Source organism: Malaclemys terrapin, chromosome 1 (genome assembly GCF_027887155.1).
Source record: "Malaclemys terrapin pileata isolate rMalTer1 chromosome 1, rMalTer1.hap1, whole genome shotgun sequence".
Classification (NCBI taxonomy): Eukaryota; Metazoa; Chordata; order Testudines; family Emydidae; genus Malaclemys; species Malaclemys terrapin.
In genome coordinates this window covers 126954085-126979312 of record NC_071505.1, presented here as the reverse complement: position 1 = coordinate 126979312, position 25228 = coordinate 126954085, and the positions used below count along the sequence as shown (strand labels likewise).

The 25228-nt window shown below is 41.5% G+C and overlaps 1 long non-coding RNA gene across 7 annotated transcripts in view; it reads right to left on the bottom strand.

The window, feature by feature from the left end:
• Positions 1–25228, bottom strand: part of LOC128842406 (uncharacterized) — a 128537-nt gene that overhangs the window by 69802 nt on the left and 33507 nt on the right. The window contains exon 4 of one of the 7 annotated variants that reach the window (XR_008445995.1): positions 2124–2229. The exons of the other annotated variants lie outside the window; for them this stretch is intronic. This is a non-coding gene — a long non-coding RNA (uncharacterized LOC128842406). The remainder of the gene's footprint in view (positions 1–2123; positions 2230–25228) is intronic. 7 annotated transcript variants of the gene reach the window in all.

Genomic DNA, 25228 nt, shown 5'->3' with positions numbered 1-25228 from the left:
CCACAGTGGATGTTTGGGTTCTGGGTTATTTTTTATTAATAATATTATGTAGCAGTTTCATCTATACATCTCACGTACTTTACAAAGGGAGGGTAAGTATCAATATTCTCATTTCTGAGATGGGGAATCTGAGGCTTAGAGAGATGAAGTAACTTGCCTCAAATGACACAGCATATTGGTGGCAGAACCAAAAACAGTACCCAAGTCATCTTTTCAAGCCCAATGCCATATCCACGGGAGCACACTTCCCCCATATATAGTCAATAAAATATGAATACAAAAAATAGCAGGCATTCCAGTACTAACTGATTGTGAATATTTGTTTGATTCCTACATTACTCATGGTGTGAGCCTTCAGATACGTACTACTGCATGCTTCTTAGGTGGCAATATGTGGTACAACTTTTTAATTACAGTGAGTTTTAGATACTAGCAACATATCTTAATTGCACTTCATTATGAAGTATGTTGTTTTGTTTAAAATACCTAATAAAAAAGAACACTGTACTTAGAATACAAGATTGAAATTTTTAGTAAAATACTGACCTTCTACGCACTCCTTATTGACTTGAAGTTCATGCAATCATTTTATTCTACTTTTGTATAAAACAGTTGACTCTGTGTATTGCACTGAAGAGACACTCAAGAAGTAAATTGTTCAATATCAATAACCAAACTTCACTAAGTGCTACACACACTTTTAACTCCTTCTGAATCTTGATGAAGCTTAAAAATAATACTATAGAATCAACTGTCAATTTCTTTTGTTTCTTGTCCTCAACCTGAGATTTCCTGATTAACTGTATGTTTTATCTAAGTCCCTGATTCTGAAAAAAACTTACACATGGGTTTAATTTTAATCATGTGAGCAGTCCTATTTACTACAATGAGGCTATTCACTTCAGTTTAGTTAACCATGGATGAAAATGTTATCAGGATTTGGGCCTAATTTTCTAGCATATAACCTTATTCAAAAACTATTACTGCTATATTTAGAATATCAATAATAATAAGTTAGAGTCTGCACTTATATAGCACACCTTTCATCTCAGGATCTCAAAGAGCTTTGAAAATGAGTCACTATTACTATTCTTATTTTAGAAATAAAACACGCAGATTGAATAGATTACTGTTTCAAATTGATCACCCTACTTTTCCCTATTAGTAAAACAAAATTCTAGTTTGGTATAATCCAGTGGTTAACAACCAGTGGTACTTCTTTGCAACTTACTCCTGGCACAACCTTCATATCCTAATGATAAACCTCTGCTCTAGGGCCTGAAGTCCTGCAACTGCCTAGCTCCCATTCAGTTGAGTGTGCACTAACGGATCAAATTCACCTCAGTGCAGATGCCCTTTGCACCACTTAAACCCCCAGGAAAGTCCTTAATGCACAGCTTTAAACTGGGTCTTAAGTGGTACACAGGCCATTGTGCTGCCCTCTGTATTGAAATGCATTTCACCTTAATCCACTGGTTTAACTTGGGAAGCTCCAAACCCTTGTTATACTTAGGACCTGATCTCCACTGTGTTCAATGGGCACTAACTTGGCCCATTAGTTAGTAACAGGGAACCTAGTGAATTCTGTTTAAGTGAGAGTCAGAAAAGAAACTAGTTGACCCACTCATTCCTGTGATGCCTCTGCTATGCTCATAGGAGTGAACGATGGTACAAATGTATTCCGCTAGTAAGTATACATAGATATCATTGAATATCCACAGGGGTCCTAATCTGCTGAGTTTTAAGGCACCACTTTTACCCAATAAAACTAGGGTGACCAGATGGCAAATGTGAAAAATTGGGACGGGGTGGGGTGGTAATTGGTGCTTATATAAGAAAAAGCCCCAAATATCAGGACTGACCCTATAAAATCTGGACATCTGGTCACCCTAAGTAAAGCAATCATCATAACCAGAATATTAAAATACACAGTGGTATTTAGACTAAATAACCCTAGTTTTTTCTCCTTTTCTCCTTTTATTTCCATTCATTTATACTGTATTTCATCATCACCATTCATGAGTTAATGGAAGCAGTTTTCTTCAAGCTCATTACCATATGTGCTTGTACAGTGCCCAAAACTACGCATAGAGTATTGGTGAGTATAGTGAGCTCAGAAATACCTGAAAGCCTCTCAATGGATTCTCAGAAGCCTTTTCTTTGTGTGCCTTGATTTCATCTTGCCAAATAACTACTGTATCTTTTTGGGTGCAATCTGAGACAGACATACTGTGGGTAAGGGAAAAAGCAAACTTAGTAAATGTGAATTTGGTAGGAATTTAAAGAAGATCTAAAGCAAAAGCCGACATATCATAAAATAAATATTTAAATTCTGTTCCGTTCCCCCCTACTGTCTGTTTCACTGACCCAACATTTCATGTGGAGTAGATAAACAAGAAACTCTAAACAAATTGTGTTGTTTCATAGAGAAGGATGTTTTCTTTAAAGCATATGGATTCTAGCAAAATACACTCCACCCTAATTACGGTGACCATATTTCCCAAATGGAAAATGGGGCCACTCATTCAAACCCTGCTGGCCCCCTCTCCACTAGGATATCATGGATGGATTAAACCTTGCCAGCCTCCACGCCAGGCTATCACTGGTCAATTGAACCCTCCCGGCTGTCTCCACCTCTGCACGGGGCTGGCATCTCCGCTCGCCTCCCCCACATTCCTCCTACTGCACTGCATCCCACTTTTTTGACAAAAGTGGGCATTTGTCCCTTGTGCTCTGGCAAACTGATCAAGTTGGCCAGAGCAAATGGGACAAATGCCCTCTTTTGCCAAAAAAAGTCAGGACAGCCAGGACAGGGCTTAAAAAAGAGACTGTCCTGGCCAAAACTGGACGTATGGTCACCCTAACCCTAAATAAAAATATTTCCATTCTAGATTCACCTTTCCAGACAAAAGTCTTCCTCTGAGTTACTTTGATAAAGAGGCCGAATACTCTGTCAGTGTAAATTAGTATGGCTACGTTGACTAGAATAAAGCTGCACCAGTTACCAGCAGAGAATTTGGTTCCTATGTGTGTAACAATCTGTGCAGGATTTCTTTAACTAGATGAAAGTAAGCACAATGTAGAAACTATTAGGTTTACTATTACTGTAGAAGAGTTCCGTGTTCTCTCTATAAAGTATCTAAGAATTGTCTGCTTAATTTTTCTTAAAGGAAAAGGGGGGGAGGGATAGCTCAGTGGTTTGAGCATTGGCCTGCTAAACCCAGGGTTGTGAGTTAAATCCTTGAGGGGGCCACTTAGGGATCTGGGGCAAAATCAGTACTTGGTCCTGCTAGTGAAGGGCAGGGGGCTGGACTCAATGACCTTTCAAGGTTCCTTCCAGTTCTAGGAGATGGAATATCTCCATTTAAAAAAAAATCATCAATGTATTAGACAAAGACTAGTCAACTATATCTCTGTATCATAGTTGCACACAGATTTGGAGAAGAATGGAGGTGAGGAAGTGTCCTTATGTGTACCTCTGTTTTTCTTTCTCCAGCCCATCCTTTAATGTCTTTTTTGCCTCCAAACTTTTCTCTCATCCATCCATGGGCCCTGTGCCATCGTGACCATACTTTTGATGGCTGGTCTGGATATGACTGCCTCAGAAATCAAGTCAACTTTGCTACTATCACTGGTACATCAGTGAAACCCACTGGCATTAGGCCATCTGGCTGGTGCAACTGTCACTCATGTATTATAAACCTTCTTAGATTCTTTGCATGGATCTACCCGTGTCAGAAGGAACTGTATACATAAGGTATCACTTTATGACTTGTAACATTTAAAAAAAAATCATGATTATTATAATTGCTTATCTTTAAATATTTGCCAACACATTTACTATGATCAATTAATTATCATTCTAAATTACAAAAATGCCAAGAAAAGGGAAATTTATTATTTGTGGATAATATTTAGTTCTTCAACCTTTAAAAAAAAAGAGTTGGGTGAAGTTAAGTGCTCATTAAAGTTGAACAGCACTAGTTACAGGCAGGTGCCATATAAACAGGAACTTTATGGCCTCCCCCAATGGGCATCAATCCTAATCTGCAACACACTTGCTACTCCAGGTCTGGACTGCTCCTCATCAGCAAGTGCCAGTCATAACAGACTGTACAATCATTTGTTATGTGTTCAAAGATCACACATGATTTAGGCCTAATTTAAATCCAGTTTTAGTGGTGAAAGTCTGATGCATCAACTCACAGTTTCAACTACCCTGGTTCTCTAATGATGAGCTTTCTTTTCATTCTTTCAAAACACATTTTGCTTTTGGTAATTTCTAAATTTGCAAACAAACATATATATTTAAAATGTCTTTTTAAAAGAATTACTGTGCACGTGAAGTACTTTTCAAAAAAGCTTTCATTGCATGTCTGTTATTTTGGATTTGTCACACACATTCACACAGGCCTAAAATGTTCAAATGGGACAAGTGATTTTGGGTGCCTCACTTTGTGGATGCTGAACTTGAGATATTTTAAAGGGAATTAAAGAGGGTGTTAAGCAGCTTCTAAAGATCAGGCCTTCTTAAGGCGTCTCAAATTGGATACCCAATACCACTCATTTGTTTGTAAAAAAAAAAAAAAAAAAAAAAAAATTAATGGAGATATCCCATCTCCTAGAACTGGAAGGGACCTTGAAAGGTCATATATAAGCCATGATATCGTGTAATGGCTCTGAAGTAGCTATTGCAAGCAGTATACTAAACAGCTTTACATCTTAGCACCACATGGGCTCTCAGAGCATTTTATTTACTTAGGGCTAAATTCTGCCCTTATTAACAGCTATAAACCTCATTGACCTAAGCAGTGAAACAGTAGAAGAACTGGGGAGATAAAGGAGAGGGTGTGGCCTGGCTTGCTAGAGGGAGCCTACAGAGAAGATTTTTATGGTTGTCAGATTTTCTATAAAGAAGTGGGGAAGAAGCAAGCTATGGGACATAGGAACACTTGACAAAGCCATAGAGTAACCCATTGAGGCTTAGAAGCTCCAATGTTCTTAAGGATTATCAAAGATGACCTCCCATCTAGGATACAAGAGGGAAATGAAGAAGAGGAGGTTATTCACCTTGTGGAAGAAATACAGTGATTGCACAGAGTGAATAATCTCTACTTCTTTGAATAGTGATCCCTATGGGTCCTCCACTTCAGATGACTTCTGAGCAGTATCCCCAGAAGGAGGAGGTACTAAAGACAGAACCGCACAGCCAACTGCCGCGTCATATCTAGAGGCATGGAACAAGGCTCAGTGTTTGGAGAAAGTATGTATTGAAGACCACCTGGTGGCTCTGCAGATCTACGTTACTGGAACATCTTTAAGTAGGGTCATAGACGTTGATTGTGACCTTGTAGCATGGGCTAATACCCCAGCAGGAGGCTGGGCATTGACAATGTCATAGCAAGCGATAATACACCATGAAATCCACCTTGGTAGAAACAGTGGCTCCATTAGATCTACCTGCAATGGAGATAAAAAGTTTAGGAGACTTCCAAAATGCTTTGATCCTATCTAGATAGAAGGCCAATGCTCTTCTGCCTTCTAAGGTATGGAAAGAAGCTTCCTGTCCTAGAGCTATGTGGTTTCAGAGGAAAAAAATGGTAAACGGATAGTCTGGTTCAGGCAACATTTGGACAACACCTTACATACAAATTTTGGGTATGGACATAGGAAAAAAACTTGTCCTTGAGGAATACCATAAAGGGAGGCTCCACCATCAAGGCCCCAATTTCTCCAATTCTTTCAGCCTATGTAATGGCTATTGAAAAGCCTTCTTCGTAAACAGATTCAATAAGGAACATTTCAAATGGGAGTCTTGTGAGACTCTGAGAACTAGATTAAAGTCTCAAACTGAGAGGTGGTCTATACTTGATGGAAGAGGATCCCCTGTCCTTTAATGAAGCTTACTATTGTATGATGAGAAAATATGGAGAAACCCTTTAACTGGAGAACGAAAGTCTGTTACTGTAGCCAAATGAACCTTGATCGAGCTACTTGATAAACCTGTTTCCTTCAGTTGTAGCAGGTAATCCAGGATAAGCAAAAATGAAGAAGATTCAGGTGTGAATGTTCACACCAATAGCTAAATCATTTCCACTTCTGTAGGTAATTATTATGGTGAAAGCAGCAAAGAGTCCTGTGGCACCTTACAGACTAACAGATGTTTTGGAGATGGTTAGGTTCTTTCCTGCTGTTTTATAACACCTGCAGTACCTCTTCAGAACAAGCAGATTTTATCCCCATGAGCCATCAAGGAGCCATGTCTTGAGGAAGGGAAGTTCCAGTTTGGTATGAAGCACTTGGCTGATGTTTTGTGAGAGGAGACAAGGAGTGCACAGAAGATTGTTTGCTGGTCCAGCAAACAATCAAAACAAGTAAGGATACCATTCTTGTCTCAGCTACATTGGGACTATCAGGATAATCCTGGCTTTGTCCTGCCTGATTTTGTTCATCACAGTTAGAATTACAGGTATTGGTGGAAACATGTAATACAGGCCCTTCATCCAAGAAAGGAGGAAGGAGTCCCCAAGGGATTGGAAGCCAAGATCCCTTCTTGGACAGAACAGATGACAGTTCCTGTTTGTAGTGGTGGCAAAGATGCTCACTTCCAGGCACTCTCAAATTTGAAATATTTCATCTAGGATTCATAGATCCAATTCCCATTAATAGTCCTGGGAAAAGCACCTGCTGAGGGCATTGGCCATGGAGTTTTGTACTTTGGGAAAATACTCTGGTTGGTATTGCTGACTGGAGGATGTTCAGTAACTTGTGTTGCAATTCCTTAACTTCTTCGAGTGGTATCTGAAGGGAGTCTGCCACTTGTTTAATGAGATCTTGGCCTAAAGTCATCGGCCACAGACAGTGGTGGGGGCATTGCCGCTTTGTTTGGTGATGATGAGATGATGGCAATTTGAGGGGTAGCCTCCTTATCTGCCTTAGTATCCTGTGTCTCAAATGTCTCCTCCTGCCGGGGAATGGTCTGAGGTGGGTAGAGTTTGTGTCTCCCTATCATTCCAGTGAGCTAAGCTCGGCGCCCTCAAAAACTGCTGTCTGTAAGCAGCCCCGGGATCCCAGTATGCCCATTGTGGAGTTCCATACAGGAGAGGAGGTGACATCCATTAAATTTGTTCTTGTAATTTGTGGTAACTTCTCTGGGCTTCCTCTTGCCTCTGTGATCAACATAGAAGGGGGTGAGTGGGAGACCCCTGCACAGAAATAGAAGAAGTTGAATGGACTGAAAGGAGGCCAAGCTGAAAATGGTGGCGAGCCAGGAAATACTGGTGACAGACGAATGTCCAGTGACTGAGCGAGTCTCAGTACTGAGAGGCATTCAGTACCTATGTGCAGCGGAGACTACAGTTCCTATGCTACAGTTAAGTCCTTTGAGTACCTATATTCTTTAGGTACCAAATGGAATGATGGTCACTCTCAAAGTGAATGGTACCAAAAGTTTAGATTGCTCTGACAAAGGCTTCGACAGAGGTGGATACTTTGATTTACACGGTACCAAGGGATTCCTCAAGGTGGGTACCAGAGGTAGGATTGTGTCCGGTGGTACTGTTCTGGAGGAATGTCTCTCCTTGCTGCTCCTGACACACCCAGATGGTACCAAAGATCGCTCAGAGTCTTGTTTGCTCTTAGAATATCTATGGGGTTTCCTGGCTCTGCGGGTACTAGAGAAACCTGTAGCCTGAATGTTACTGGACAGAGAAGTCAACAGTTCTGAGACCACAGACCCAGTGAGATTGAGATCTTTTAAGAGCACACTCCTTGCGAGGTGAGTCAGAGCTCCTCTTCCTAGGACCTTTGGAGGACTCTGAAACCTTTCCTTTTCTGGGGCAGTCTAAGCCGATGTCGGCAGCTTGCTGGATCTGCCTGGAAACTGATGTACAGGGGGATTCTCCTGACCTGGCTCTGAAGCAGGGCGAAGGGAATGCTGCAACATAAGAAGCCTCAGCTTGTTTTCTCGGTTCTTCTTCTAGCCCTGGACATAAGGGCTAAACAGAAGCTACACTTCTGTGGAATGTGCGGCACTCTCAGGTAGCGAATGCACTTGGAGTGGCCATTGTTAACAGGGATGATGTCTCAGCAAGTGAAGAAGTGTTTGAGCCCTGAAGTCTGTTTATAGTCACCATTTACATATCCAATGCACTGAAATGCTGAACTCCTATCATCCTTACAGAAATGCAACTTCTGTGAGTAGTACAATTGTCTAAAAAGTGTTAGCTGTACAGCTTATGGAAGTTTTAGTAAGCTGGATGGATTTCTTGTGGGATTCTACATAACTATACAAATACTTCAGCGAATCATTGAAAATTCCTACTACTATTGTGAGATTCCCATTGCCTAAAAATATAGCCCTCTCAATCATGATTTCATGTCTGGAAAAGAAGTATCTATTCTTCTTATAATTTTTTAAAAGAAGTAGACAAGGTTGGAGAGGCTGGAAATAGGGGATTTAGACTGCTTTATGCTCCCATTTCACGAGTAGATGATAGGTTTTAGCATGCTTACATGATAAAGTCTTGTTAGTTAGGGTGTTGTTACAGCTGCCTTCCCATTTAACTTGCTGCTATTAAAGCAAATATAATCATCCTAAACATGAATTGGCCAAACAGAAACAAGGCTCTTTTTGCATCCCCTGCAAAAGAAATCTGTAAATGGGAATAATATTACTACCTTACAGGCGTGTTGTGAGAATAAACACATTCAAGATTGTGGAGCACTCAGATACTATGATAATGGAACAATATAAATACGACAGATACAACTATGTTCTGCATGAAACAGAAAGAACCCAGCTTGACATTTAGACGCCAGGCTGAGTTTGCAGGACTGCCAGTTAGAGAAAATGTCTTTTTACCTATACGTTTAAGCAAATTTAATGCAGAATCAATAAGACATAATAAACGTGAAGTCCACAATGTAATTTTTACTAAGTGACTTTTCAGAGAAGAATTGCATCATAAAAAATATTGTCATGAATACAGCCACAAATGATAAGTTTTATAGTAGCTTTACCATGGAGTTTAAGTCATCTGCTCTGGCTGAGACACTCACCACTAGAATGCAGAATATCAATCACTTACACTATCCAGAAGTATTAGCACACCACAGATTCTAATTAGGAACTAAACACAGTGTTATCTAAAATGATTCAGAGAAGGAGTAAGTTGATGCATGTTTTAGAAATCCTTCTTGTTGCACAGTAGTTAGTGATAATACCCACCTCACAGCTCATTAGCAAATCAAAATATTACACTGTATAAATATTACTTTGCTCTTTTATGTGTAACAGAAGTCCAGGATCTCAGGAACCTCCATTACAGAGTAGATGTGATTTAGTTATATTGGAACATTGTAGAAAATGGAAAGCAGACCTAATTGTCCAAAAACAGCAAGAGGGAAGCCAATATACTGTATACTTTGGTCCTCCCTCTGCACAACTAGCACTACTCAGCCTCAGGACATTCGAAACTCTGGAATATCTACTGGCAGAACACAAAGAAACTATATATTGTACAACTCTGTACATGAATTCTCAGTACCTCACTGCTGGATTTCTTTTCTTTCTTTTTTTTTTTTTTTGAAAACAATACAACCCACTATAAATCTTCACAGCACTAACTTAAAGTCTGACCAGAAGGCTGAAGAAAACTGGCACAGAACTGAAATCAAAAATATAAATGTTTAATAGCAAAAGAAGGATATGAAAGGACATGCAGCTGTTTTTCTGCACAATTTCTCAAAATGGGAACTGGAGAGCATGTCACAAATGTAGACTGTGCTCTCACTTCTACTTGAGATAAACATTTATACTCTATTCATTTTAAACAGGAAGACATAACACTAGGACATGACCTTTAATTTCACTGAGCCTGTGAAAGCAAGCCACCCCAGCTCCACTGCAATGCAGTTAAATATCTAAGAAGAGATGCATGGTATTCCACTGCTTTGTTATTACAGGTGTACTTGATTTTACATTCAATGAGGAAGGTGTAGTTTTATGGCTCTGTGGAAAAATCTTTAAAATGCTTGTATCTAATGATGCCAGATTGGTGTTGGAAAACATAATAGGAAGATAAAGTACTGAAGAAATTATCTACATGCCAATGAACAAGCGGTTAGGTAAATAATAATAAACCATACATAAATAGATTTGGTTTCTTTTTAGTGTTATTACAGATGTGTGCCTACTTTTATAAGAGTAAAGTTCTGATGCTTAAACACTAACCCTCTAGGTTTCTGTAGGCTGAAAACTGATTGAGTTTATGGGATATTTACAAAGATGAAGTAAGATTAATTTACAGGGGGAAACATATTTTGAACAGTCATAAACTAGTTTGTGTGGTGAACTTGGTACTGAAATTTGTTTCTTCTTTGTAAGTTTCCCCCCCCCCCCTCATTTACTCCATAAAAATGAAAGCAGAAAAGTTATTAAAAAGTGGGCAACTAAACATTTTGGTGAGTCAACAGACAAGTATTTATATAAAGCATTTGTTAAAATAAAGAATGAAATAGGACAAGTTTTCAAAAGTGACTAGTGATGATGGGTCTTTCAGTTTTTTGGGTGCACAATTTGAGACATCTTAAGGAGAGGCCTGATTTCTAGAAAGTGCTGAGCCCCTTTATGGTGTCAAGTAGTGTAACCAAAAATGGAGGCACCCCAAAATAACTGGTCACTTTTGAAAATCTTGACCACCCACCAAGGTTTAAAGAAAAGTTCTCCATTATCTGTTATGAATAGTTTGTGACACATGAGAAAAAGCAAGAAAGATAGAACTATGCACATAAAGGGTGAAATCCTGGCCCTATTGTGCAGTTTCCTGGAGTATAACTGCCTGAAGTAGGAGCTCTGCTTTCGTTTAGTTTGACCTCTCATCATGAGGGGGCCCCTTCATGAGCTACTGAGGGCTCAGCCCTGGGTTACTTCCAACACTGGTTGTATTAGAGTTATGCAGTCCCAGAAACACACAACTCCAAAAGTCAGTGAATCACTCAAAGTAAAACTAGCTAAACATCTACCTATGTAATCAACATGCCTGGGAAAATATGTGTTTTTAACCACATCAAACCATACAACTTTACTCTGCATTTTTCATAAAATGGGAATGTGCAAATGCCATATTGTATACACTAGTATTTATAATATGTCATCTATGAAAAAGAAACTGCAATATTAGCTTATATAAGAATAAAATATGCCATTACAAGTATAACATTACAGTTTGCACCCAGTCCCCATAAGGAGCTTGATCAGATCCAAATACGGCTGAACTTTTATCAGACTTTTGTGAGTTAAGTCCATCTCTAGATAAAATTTAATTTCTTAGCTGTTGGGAAGGGTTCCAGACTGCAAAGAACATCTGGAAATATTTTGCCTTTCTATACAGCTTTCCATCTGAGAATCTCCAAGTGCTTTACAAATATGAATAAATTAATCCTCCATATACTAACACTCCTCTGAGGCATTACTATCCCAATATTGCATATAGTGAAATTGAGAAACTGAGAGATCAAGTGATTTATCAAAGGTCACACAGGAAGCATGTGGCACAGCTGGGAATAGAATAGACATCACCTGACTTCTCATCCTGTGCTTCAGCCACAAGACCAACCTTCCTGTCTGGAAAAGTGTGTAGGATGTGTGACAGATATTTGTCTTCTGTGTTACCTTTGAGGAGCAGAGCTGAATGAAATTTTAATAAGAAAAGCCAAAAACACATTCACTTTGTTTCAGGTTTTGTTACTAATCCAAAACCTGAAAAATTTGCTGAGGCTTCTGAAAATTTTGATGCATCTAGGTTACATTTAATAAAAATTTGAGTTGGAATGTATAGTTCCGAGTGAAAACCACCCAAAACTTAGCTCTTCATCATTTTGACCTGAAACAAGACAACATTTGATGGTTTAAGCTCATAAGTGTGAAGATTTAGAATCAATTGAAACCAAATTTAAAACAAAACTCAGGTGCTGCTGAACTGACTTCCGGCATTACCATGGTTTAAATGTTTACTAATATTAATAGTAAACTAATATTGAATAAGAAAAATAAAAATAGGTTCAGCAACCCTCCTCCCCCCCATAAACAGAAACTGCTTAGCTTTGCTAACTTCTAATTGGGAGAATTACAAAAACAACAGTAAATTAAGCTAATTCACTATAAACTCTTCAAGGGCAGGAACTGTGTCGTACTGTATGTTTGTATAGCAATGGGACCCCCATCCTGTCTTGGACTCTACTGGACATCTTGGCACCACAGTATTACAAATAATAAAATTGTGAGGCCTAGTATTAGTACCCAGGTGAATAACGCCTCTACAAAATCCTCAGATGCTGACCATGTCACCAGTTTACATCTGAGCAAAAAAGACTTTGGCAATGTCCATGTTTGATTTTAGCATCAATTCTGGTTTACTAAAATTTCATTTATGGTACTTATGTCCTCCATTAAAGTGTTATTTTAAATTAAATGCATACATTTGCCCCAATTAATGTGCAAAATATTGTGTAAATTAATATGATCCAACTACAAATGATTTTTTTATGGATAGAGCCCACTGAGGGATATAAAATGAGTTGTAATATTGATTGAGTTGTGAAATTAATAGTCAGTAGGAAGGACAAAAGGAAGTACTTTACATAACACACAGTCAACCTGTGGAACTCATTGCCATGGGATGTGAAGGCCAAAGACATAACTGTGTTCGAAAAAGAATTAGATAAGTTTGTGGAATATAGGTTTGTCAATGACTATTAGCCAAGATTATCGGGGAAATAATCCAATGCTCCAGGTGTCCCGAATGACAGGGGATGGATCACTTGATAATTCCCTTGTTCTGTTCATTCTCTCTGAAGCACCTGGCATTGGCCACTGTCAGAAGACAGGATACTGGGCTAAATGGACCATTGGTCTCACCCAGTATGGCAGTTCTTATACTGAACAATAGTATTGTGAGTTTGCAGGTGGGCAAAACACTATGGTCGTACAGTAGGTTGCAAGATGTGTAAACCAGATGTTCATCTCTGGTTCTACTCCTTTAAGGTAAAAAAAGGTTTAGTTAATTCTGTAAATCAATAGCTATTCGTGTAGGCTAGTGTGGGTCGGGTGAAAAGCAGCTCAAAACCATGCAAGAAAATCAGAGTTTCAGTTTGGCCTCAAAAATATTTTAGTAGGAACATCATCTTTAAACACATATACAAGTATTATATATAGGGCCCTACCAAATTCATGGCCATGAAAAATGTGTGTCAGCCCATGAAATCTGATCTTTTGTGTGTTTTACCCTATGCTGTACAAATTGGGGGTCCCGACCCAAAAAAGAGCTGCGGGGGGGAGGGGGAGGGTGGTGTCACAGTATTGCCACCCTTACTTCTGCGCTGCCTTCAGAGCTGGGCGGCCAGAGAGCGGTGGCTACTGATTGACAGCCCAGCTCTGCAGGCAGCAGTGCAGAAGTAAGAGTGGCAATACCATACCATGCCATCCTTACTTCTGTGATGCTTCTGGTAGTGGCTCTGCTTTCAGAGCTGGGCTCCCAGCCAGCAGCCGCCACCCTCCAACTGCCCAGCTCTGAAGGCAGCGTTGTCGCCAGCAGCAGTGCAGAAGTAAGGGAAGCTGTACCACAACCCCCCCTACAATAACCTTGTGACCCTCCAACTCCTTTTTGGGTCAGGGCCCCTAAAATTACAACACCGTGACATTTCAGATTTAAATAGCTGAAATAATGAAATTTATGATTGTTAAAATCCTATGACAATGAAATCAACCAAAATGGACTGTGAATTTGGTAGGGCCCTAATTATATATAATTTCACATTTTTGGTAAGAACTATGTTTATTGCACAGAGAACAGTAATTTTTCCATAAATAAGTAAGGCCATAATCTGGCAATTGGATCTGTGTGGATGGATCTTTGCAACCCCACAGATTTGATGGCAGGATCAAGGATTAGAAAAGCCAGAAATAAACTCCTAATATGAGTATTACAGAACTACAGCACCTGGCCTTGCCAATACAGTGAAGTGTCCTTTTTCAAGACACCCACTTATCCAAATGCCTGATGAATAGTTAGTTAGATACGTTAGATGAATTTTCAAGTTCAGATTAAAAATAGGCATATTCTGGTAGCTTTTTCAAAGTAGTCAACTGTTATTGCATCAATTTGACTTTTTTGTTTGTTTGTTTTTGTAAATGTGGGTTTAGAATTTTTAATTTTTTTTTTGGCATTTTGGGGTGCTATTTTTGAATTATTCCAATTAAAATTGATTTAGTTAAAAATGTAAAGCATCACATGGCTCTTTTGGACTTAAATAAATAAATAAGCATCTCTACTGTCTGTTAAAGTTGTTCTAAAGCAGTAAAGGTCAGCAATGAAGCACTGTGTCCACTACTGGTAGAGACTTTTAATGTCTGCTGTTGGCAGCCATCACTTAAAAAAAAGTCACTTGATGCCAACAATCTGGCTAATTATCTAAACTTCTACTTTTGGTCAAGTAACGTCTCAAAGTATCTGGGTTCTTCAGGTTCTCCTTGACCTTGGTTAATCTAAGGCCTGGTCTACACTACGACTTTAATTCGGATTTATCAGCTTTAATTCGAATTAACCCTGTAACCGTCCACACAACGACGCCATTTAATTCGATGTAAAGGGCCCTTTAAATCGATTTCTGTACTCCACCCCAACGAGCGGAGTAGCGCCAAAATCGATTTTAGCAATTCGAATTAGGGTTAGTGTGGCCGCAATTCGATGGTATTGGCCTCCGGGAGCTATCCCACAGTGCATCATTGTGACTGCTCTGGACAGCAATCCGAACTCAGATGCACTGGCCAGGTAGACAGGAAAAGCCCCGCGAACATTTGAACTTCATTTCCTGTTTGCCCAGCGTGGAGAGCACAGGTGACCACAGATACCTCATCAGCACAGGTAACCATGCAGGCTGATAATCGAAAAAGAGCACCAGCATGGACCGTGAGGGAGGTACTGGATCTGATCGCTGTATGGGGAGAGGATTCAGTGCTTGCAGAACTTCGTTCTAAAAGACAAAATGCAAAAACTTTTGAAAAAATTTCCAAGGGCATGATGGAGAGAGGCCACAATAGGGACTCTGAGCAGTGCCGCGTGAAGGTCAAGGAGCTCAGACAAGCCTATCAAAAAACAAAGGAGGCAAACGGTCGCTCCGGGTCAGAGCCGCGGACATGCCGCTACTACGCCGAGCTGCATGCAATTCTAGGGGGGGCTGCCACCACTACCCCACCTTTGTTCGTGGATTCTGGGTCGGGGATAGTCTCGACGCCTGAGGATTCTGCCGATGGGGTAGAGGAGGAGGAGGAGGAGGAGGATGAGCTTGCAGAGAGCACACAGCACTCCATTCTCCCCAACAGCCAGGATCTTTTTATCACCCTGACTGAAGTACCCTCCCAAGCCTCCCAAGCCAGTACCCAAGACTCTGACCCCATGGAAGGGACCTCAGGTGAGTTTACCTTTTAAAATATAAAACTTGTTTTAAAAGCAAACGGTTTTTAATGATTACTTTGCCTGACTTTGCATTCGCGGTCAGTTCAGCTACTGGAAAAGTCTGTAGCTACTGGAAAAGTCTGTTAACGTGTATGGGGATGGAGCGGAAATCCTCCAGGGACATCTCCATGAAGCTCTCCTGGAGGTACTCCGAAAGCCTTGCCAGAAGGTTTCTGGGCAGTGCATCCTTATTCCCTCCTCCATGGTAGGACACTTGACCACGCCATGCTTGCAGCAAGTAATCTGGTATCATTGCCTGACAAAGCCTGGCAGCGTATGGTCCCGGTGTTTGCTGGCATTCAAGCAACATCCGTTCTTTATCTTGTTGTGTAATCCTCAGGAGAGTGATATCACTCCTGGTAACCTGGTTGAAATACGGGAACTTAATTAAGGGGACAGAGGTGGCCGTTCCTACTGGGCTGTTTGCCTGTGGCGGAAAATAAATCCTTCCCTGCAGTTAGCCAAGCGCAGATGGGAAATTGGCCCTGAGTTTTTCGCGTTTGGCTAGCAGGGATCTTCCCTGTTACCAGCTACGCGGTGGGGGGAGGGTACCGTGATCATCCCAGAGAATTCATGGCGGGGGGGGGGGGTAGTTTGGTGCCTGCAGGGATCTTCCCTGATACCAGCCACGCGGGGGGAGGGGTACCGTGATCATCCCAGAGAATTCATGGCGAGGGGGGGGGTTAGTTTGTTTTCTGGTGCTGCTGAATGTTAACAGAAAAACCGCAGCACTCTACTTGCCTGAAGGGGCCCAGACAAGCCCCACCACACTGCCCCCCCCCAACTGGCTGATTGGCCAGGCTTCTGCAGCACTGTACAAGCTATGCTTGGTATGTGGGAAAGCACGGCGCAGAAGCTTACCATGGCCGCATGCAAGCCAAATTCTGTTGCCCAGACCTGTGATCTCTAGCAGCAAAGCCACAGGCACTCAGCATTAAGAGGCAAAATGCGACCTTGCACAGAAATCACATGTGCTATGTAATGTGAACAGTGTTGGTCACCGTGAAAGAGTATAAGCATTGTTCTGCAAAATGTAGCTTTTAAAACAATTCTCTCTTTTTTCCCCTCCCTACAGCAGCTGCAAATTCCTCAAGCCTCCCTCCTCCATCCCGAAGGTTATCACAGATAAGGCGTCGTAAGAAGAAGACGCGGGAGGACATGTTTTCTGAAATTATGCAATCCAGCAGGAGTGACAGAGCTCATCTGAATGAGTGGAAGGAAACAGTTTCAAAGTATAGGAAAGAAGTCAGTGAACGTGAGGAGAGGAGGGACCAACGTGAGGAGAGGAGGGACCAACGTGAGGAGAGGAGAGACGATCGAGATGAGAGATGGCGGCAGGAAGACCAGAGGATGAAGGATGCAACGCTGGGGCTGCTCCGGCGTCTGGTGGAGGTTCAGGAACGGCTGCTGGAAAACAGACTGCCGCTTCAGCCCCTGTTCCACCCTCCCCCCTCCCCATGTTCCGTATCCTCCTCACCCAGACGTGTAAGAACGCGGGGGGGGGGAGGCTCCGTACACCTTCCCATTCCACCCCAGTAGACAGCCCAAGCAAAAGGCTGTCATTTTTTTAACCTTTTCTTTGTGGCTTTTTCCTTCCCAGCAATCCTCCTCCCAAATACCACCCGGGTTCCCTCCCTCTTTTTCTAATCTATTAATAAAGAATAAATGATTTTTAAATGATAGTGACTTTATTTGGTTTGAAAGAAAGATGGGGGAAGGGGCAGGGTGGGTTCCTTACAGAAAATCAGTCAGTAAAGGGGGAGGGTTTTCATGAAGGAGAAACAAACAGATATTTCACACTGTAGCCTGGCCAGCCATGAAACTGGTTTTCAAAGCTTCTCTGATGCACAGCGCTTCATGGTGTGATCTTCTAATCGCCCTGGTGTCTAGCTGCGCGTAATCAGCAGCCAGGCGATTTGCCTCAGCCTCCCACCCTGCCATAAAGGTCTCCCCCTTACTTTCACAGAGATTGTGGAGCACACAGCAAGCAGAAATAACAATGGGGAGATTTCTTTGGCTGAGGTCAGAGCGAGTCAATAATGAACGCCAGCGACCTTTTAAACGGCCAAATGCACATTCTACCACCATTCTGCACTTGCTTAGCCTGTAGTTAAACAGCTCCTGACTCCTGTCCAGGCTGCCTGTGTATGGCTTCATAAGCCATGGCATTAAGGGGTAGGCTGGGTCCCCAAGAATAACTATTGGCATTTCAACATCCCCAACGGTTATTTTCTGGTCCGGAAAGTAAGTCCCTTGCTGCAGCCCTTTAAACAGAGTAGTGTTCCTGAAGACGCGAGCGTCATGAACCCTTCCCGCCCAGCCCGCGTTGATGTTGGTGAAACGTCCCTTGTGATCCACAAGTGCTTGCAGCACCATTGAAAAGTACCCCTTGCGGTTTATGTACTCGGTGGCTTGGTGCTCCGGTGCCAAGATAGGGTTATGGGTTCCGTCTATTGCCCCACCACAGTTAGGGAATCCCATTGCAGCAAAACCATCCACTATAGCCTGCACATTTCCCAGAGTCACTAACTTTCGTAGCAGCACCTGAGTGATTGCTTTGGCTACTTGCATCACAGCAGCCCCCACAGTAGATTTGCCCACTCCAAATTGATTCCCGACTGACCGGTAGCTGTCTGGCGTTGCAAGCTTCCACAGGGCTATCGCCACGCGCTTCTCAACTGTGAGGGCTGCTCTCATCTTGGTATTCTGGCGTTTCAGGGCAGGGGACAGCAAGTCACAAAGTTCCATGAAAGTGCCCTTACGCATGCGAAAGTTCCGCAGCCACTGGGAATCGTCCCAGACCTGCAACACTATGCGGTCCCACCAGTCTGTGCTTGTTTCCCTTGCCCAGAATCGGCGTTCCATGGATAGAATCTGCCCCATTAACAACATGATCTCCAAAGCACCGGGGCCTGTGGTTTCACTGAATTCTGTGTCCGTGTCCATGTCCTCATCATGCTTGTCACTGCGCTGCCGCCGCCGCTGCCTCCTCTCCTCGTTTTTCTGGTCCTGGCTGAGCATAAACTCCACGAGAACGCGCGAGGTGTTTGCAATATTCATGAGTGCTGTCTTGACCTCAGCGGGCTCCATGCTTGCCGTGGTATGGAGTCTGCAGTGTTCACCCACCCAGGAAAAAAGGCGCGAAAATGGTTGTCTGCCGTCCGTTGCTTTCATGCAGGGAGGGAGGGAGGGAGGAAGTGAGGCTGTACCCAGAACCACCTGCGACGATGTTTTTTGTCCCATCAGGCACTGGGATCTTAACCCACAATCCCAATGGGCGCGGGAGACTGCGGGAACTATGGGATAGCTATGGAATTGCTACCCACAGTGCAACGGTGCAGAAATCGACACTAGCCCCGGTACTTGGACGCACACCACCGAATTACTGTGCTAGTGTGGCCGCACTCATTTCGACTTCATACAACCTGTTTCTCAAATCCGAATTATCTAAATTCGGATTAATCCCGTAGTGTAGACATACCCTAAGTACAGATCTGGATATGCCACACAGACTATATTGTTTGTGTTGATCTCCTCCTGATGAGGAGTAAATACCAGGTGGCTGTGGTGGGACACTTAGTTTTATATGCTGCCTTCAGCACAGCTAATCATGAGGTATTGTAGACTCGCCTACGACTCCTAGAACTGTTGGCTTTCTTTTCTCTCAGAGAGATCCCATAAGTTAGATTGGGCCATTGCTTTTTGTCCTAAGGAATCTCTCATGTGGGGCTCTGCAGGGTTCCATTTTGCTCCCCTTCCTGTTTGGTGTGTCAGTAAGATAAATAAGGAGACATGATTTATCACACTTTCATTGTGCTGATGACACCCATGTCTATACCTCAATCTTTTCCAAGCGAGACATGGCTCTTGAATGTCTTTACGGTGTTTCATAGAGAACTGGGTTAGCTGTCGGAAGCCCAATTATGATATGACTGAGATGATGGTGATAAGATGCAGGAAGCAACCAGATGTCACAGAAAACATATTATAAAACTGCCTCCTATATTGCACGTGTGCTTTCCATTTGTTTGCATTATCAGTGTATTGTAGGGTCTCAGTTACTGTTAGAGAATTATACAGCTGCCGTGACCATACTTTTTCCATCCATCTGACCTGAGGATTGTGTTTGGTTCTTTCAAATGTGGATGTCATTACTGTGATCTGTGCCCTGTTTACCTCAAGATTAGACCACTGTAAACAACCCAGAAACTGAACTGGGTACAGCATGCTGGCCCCCACTTATTAATTTGTGTAGGTTGCCATGAGAATATGACACCAATTTTCTACTGAATATTTATCAGTTTGAGGGTGGAGATACAGGTGTTGATTTTGAACTGTAAAGACTTAAACAGCTTGGGATCTCCCTATCTGAGAGACCGCCTCTCTCTGTGTTAAAGCCTCAGTACAAAAGAGAAGGAAATGCCAGAAAAGGAAATGCCAGAAGGATGTGGTTTATGAGCTGCCCAGAACTGCATCAAAGGGCATGAATCTGGTGGAATCTTACCCCATGGTAAGACCCATATGGGGCTTTTGGAAGGGCTGAGCTTAATAAGGGACGGTTCTTGTGGTTTAAATAGGGTATTTGAGTTTTCTTCTCTGGCCAGGTATCACCTCTTCATTATTAAGAGAGTTCCTCCTTAAAAAATGGGAACCTTATCACAACGATCTACAGTCTCCTGAGTCACATCTAAGCTTTTGTTTTAATATCCAGCTTTTATTGACTGCATCTCATGTGTGGTGCAGTGGAGTAGCACAACACACTTTCACATCTGGAGACCTGGAATGAAATTATTTAATTATTATTAAATCCTGGGTTAGGTCATAAGTGTAAACCTGTAGCCGTCTTTTCTGTCCCGTCTACAAAACCACCACCGCTCACTCTGGCACTTCAAGCAGTCCACTTGAGAAGAGGTGTTCCAGATGTGGACTGGGATGCATCAAGAAAGCTCTGTGTGGAAATGTGCGCAATGCCTGTCCTCGTTATGTACTGCTTCAGTGTATCAGTACTTTATGTACCAGTACTATTAGTTCTTTGTTTTAACATGCCACACTTACTCACACTCTTTAAGACAAGAAACACAAATTTAAATGGACAGGCTAATGCATTCAGGTCCAGCCTCTCTATAGCAGTATTACTTTTGCAGATACCAGTGGAAGGGAGATGAACTAGGCAACGCAAGATGCCCTTTCCGGCTTTATCATAGTTACCTGATGGAAGTCCTGCCATAACTTATTCCCAGGACACAGCTCCCAGACAGAGGACATATTAGATATCAGGAATCATTGGGTGAAATACTATGCCCTGTGTTATGGAGAAGCTCAGAGTAGATGATTATAGTGGTCCCTCATGGCCTTAAAATCTCTGGGTGAAATCCTGGTTCCACTAACTTCAATGGAGTCAGGATTTCAGCCTATAAATTACCGATGTACCACATTTCAGCCAAAAGCCCAATCTAAGATTCTAAGAATATTTTTCCACTCTCCAAGAACCAAAATAAAGACAAATATATTCATTCTGAAGCAGATTCAGGGAGGACAAGTGCACTCTGTGCTGAGTTTTCCCAAATGCAGTATTTTTCTATTTCATATTGTGCCATCTCTGTCATATAATACCCAGTTTTGACATCAGTTTTATTTTCCCCTCTTTCCATTAAATAGCCTACCCTTAATATTTTCCTTTTATATTAACTTTAATACTTTGGAAATCAAATTAATTCAAAGAAAGCATAAAGTCTAGTCCAGTGTCACAGCACAGTTAGTTCATTAAATAATACTAGTATTTGAACTTACCATTTCCATTTTTGGAGAAAAAAATTAATTAATTTTAACTGGGCTTCCAAATGGGAGCTACATCAGCACTTTCAGTTTTAGAATTATTGCTCTTCTTGAAAGCTATCAAATAATTCCTAATTATATTTCCTCAGACACAAAGTCTGAATGTATGCACAATGCTAAATGTACAGGGGTCACCATTAAATTCTTTACAATTTTATCTTTGATAGGAATTAATGTTGCTATAATAAATACCACGAATACTGGGGTAATATTAAATACTTGCAAAGGTAAAAATGTAAAGGTTTTATTGGCAACTGCATAATTTTAAATAGTGAAAGACTTTTTTAGAGTTCACTTTAAATTGAAAGGTTTCAGAGTAGCAGCCGTGTTAGTCTGTATCCGCAAAAAGAACAGGAGTACTTGTGGCACCTTAGAGACTAACAAATTTAAATTTTTTAAATTGAAAGACTTTTTTAGAGTTCACTTTTAATGTACATCATTAATTGAAGTCTCCTTATAATCTCCATGTGACAAATTGTATAACCCATGATTTATTCCAGCTAAATTTTCACATTTATTAATGGATGTTCTGAGTTGAAACACTTTATCCACCAGCAGGTTACCAAGACAAATACTATATTTAATTTTCCAGAAATCCTGTTTGCCTGGTTTTATTTGGGTGGCAACATTTCGACAGCAAGAGCAAATGACCCACATCTTTATAGAATAAAATGGGAATAAAAAAAGAGAGGGATGCTGTGGAAGTTAATGGCCTGAGACATCCAGGGGGACTTGAAGGAGTATCTTGCCAGCTTTAGTGGTTCCTGGCTCCACCTACACCTGAAATGGACATGCCCCCTTTTCATTCACAGGGCTGCAAACTTTGCTCCTTTATGCCCCTGCTTACTGCCTGAAAACATCAGGCCACAACAGATTATTTTTTTTCCTCATGTTTAATTTCCTTCTGTATCACTATACAAGTGTTTCAATATTTCTATGCACAAAGGGATTTTTAGCCTGTGAATGAGACACCTAAGGATTCCAAGCTGTAAAAAAGTGCATCTTGCCCCTTAAGAATCTGCAGCCTGCTTGTATCATCTCTTAGGGTGAAAATCTGCTATTCATATCCAATCTATTTAGTATATTAAGTTTAGTTTGCATGTTTTTGTTTATTTGCTAAGTAATCTGCTTTGATCTGTTTGCTATCACTTATAATCTATCTTTTGTAATTAATAAACTTGTTTTTGTTTTACCTAAACCAGTGAGTTTGGAGTGAAATGGGTGGGAATCATAACTCGGGGCAAATGCTGTTGCATATTCCTCTCCACATTGAGTGAGGGAGTGAATTTTATGAGCTTACGCTGTACAGTTATCTGTGCAGTGCAAGATGTTATAATTTTGGGTTTATACTCCAGAGGGGGTGTGCGTCTGGAGAGCTGGCAGTTGCCTTAACTGTAGCCTTCCTATGCAGAAGCTGGTCAGAGAGCCAGCATGTAACTGCAGCTGGGTGTGTCCCTACCTGTATGTATACTGGTGAAAGTGTAGGCCAGAGGGCTTTGCAGCTTGTCACAGCAGTACAGTGAGAGGGAGCCCTAGCTGGTGGATCAGGCGCTCACTGGTATCCCAGTTCCAGGTGTCACCCCGGGGAGAACCCATCACAATGTGTATACACATGCAGCTCAGAAGCCTGATCCAACTCCCTGTGAAGTCAGTGGGAGTCCTTCCACTTCCTTCAACAGAAATTGGATCAGGTTTTAAGAGAGCAAATCTTCAGTCTAGAGCTGGTTGAAATAATTGTTGCAAAGAGTTTATCTGTAAATGCATTTTTCATATCTGGTCAGCTCTTATCGATGTCCAAAAGTTATTCATCAAATAATCTAATGATTTCCCCCTCCCCGTGAATTACATCATAATTTATTCACAAATATTTTCCTCGTGAGATCAGCTGCATTTCAGTCATAATATGCAACCAAGATTGATAGTTTAGCACCATATACTGATTATGCTGTGGTTTATTTGCTTTTTTCACATACTTTTAGGTTTTAAGTAGCTTTTAAAGCGCTATCAAAAGTCAAACAGCAGTGCTATGTGATAACTCTTTGGTACAAAGAATCAGGGTTTTCCAAAGCTATTTGCTATTTAAATATACAGTGCATTTTCTTAACTTTCAACACCTTCCACTGCTTTAACTGTTATAAGTACTCCTGTGGGAATTCTGCGCCACTGCGCAATGCAGAATTTTGCAGAAATTAATGTTGTGCATGCAGAATTTCCTTTCCCTCCCACCGAAATGGGCTGCAGAGATGTTGACTGCCACTAGGGGTTGCTGGACCCAGCAGAGCCCAGCTCACAAATAGAAGACAAGGCCGGGGGGAGGAGGAGAGAACTGGAGAGTTCCCAGCAGCTGCAGTTCCAGAACACCCTGAGGGAAGGAGAGGGTAACATGCAGGAAACTCCGTGCAAGCCCAGGTCCCCCCATCAGGCTGTTTCTCCCTCTGGATCCCTGGGCTCCGGGAGGAGGGGTGAAGGGCATGTGAGTATCTGGTCTGGGGGAAGGGCATGGCTGGGCTCTGGGGGGGAGGGGTGTGAGTGTCTGAGCTGAGGGGGGGGGCCCATGGCTGGGCTCTGGGGAGGGAAGGGGGTATGAGTGCCTGGGCTGGGGGGGCATGGCTGGGCTCTGAGGAGAACGGGTTTGAATGTCTGCCCCACCCCACCTGGGCTGGGGGGGAAAGAGGGCAGAGAAACAGGAACTGGGTTGTCATAGTGGTTTCTTTAACTCTCTACTCCTGGGGGAATTTTTGTGTGTGTCTGTATTGTTACAGACATACTTGGTGACAGGTGTTTTGAAATAAATTACCAAAATAATTGAAACTGGCATGATTATATAGTGTTATTTTGACAAATACAATTTGCAGAATTTTAAAATATTGTGTGCAGATTTTTTAAATTTTTGGTGCAGAATTCCCCCAGGAGTATATAACTGACCCTTTAAAAGCTAGATCTAGGCAACTATGTTAAAAGAACGAGGAGTACTTGTGGCACCTTAGAGACTAACAAATTTATTTATTTATAAATTTATTTATTAATTTGTTAGTCTCTAAAGTGCCACAAGTACTCCTCGTTCTTTTTGCTGATACAGACTAACACGGCTGCTACTCTGAAACCTGTCAATATGTTAAAGAGACACCATTTAAACACACTTCTATGAGAATTTTTCTTATCTACTATTGTTAAAACTAATATGTAGGTACACTGTATAAGAAAGTGAATAGAAAAATATTTTGCTATTTGTTCAGTTTTCAACTTTGTGCATTTGACTGCACTTTGTGTATAATCAGCTTCATTGCTTCCCCTGTAGAGTCACTCCGTTGGTTCCCTGACTGTCTGCATGAGTCTTTTACACTGAAACATTTATAAGTTAGAAATATATGACTTTAAAATAACAAAATTTGGCATAAGAACTCAGGATCCGTTGTAATGACTGAAATAATTTTTTAATTCATTTTTTGTTTTAGCCTGAGTAGATTTCAAAATCTGATGACCTTGGTGACTGGAAATTTTGGATGCCTGACTGAGACATTTTAAGGAAGCCTGATTTTCAGAGTGGGTTTTGTAAACCAGTTTTTAACAAATATCATCTATGACTAGTGTAGTCATGTGCAACTGTGTTAGCACCCTAAATATAATACAGGATAACACATTTTAAATGTCAGTATAGATTCAGATCAAAAATAGTGCCGTGTCCTTTAAAAATGTGGCAGACAGGTGCCTACTAACTCAAAACAACATGTACACTACTTTTTGCAGCCTTGCTAAGTGATTTCAATGGAGCTGGTGAGATGGCAGGTTTTGCTTTAGGTTTGCTGAGAGAAAGGCTCTCTTCGAGGCGAGAGCTAAGGACTGGAAAACCTCAGATGTTTTGTCTATGAAATTAAATA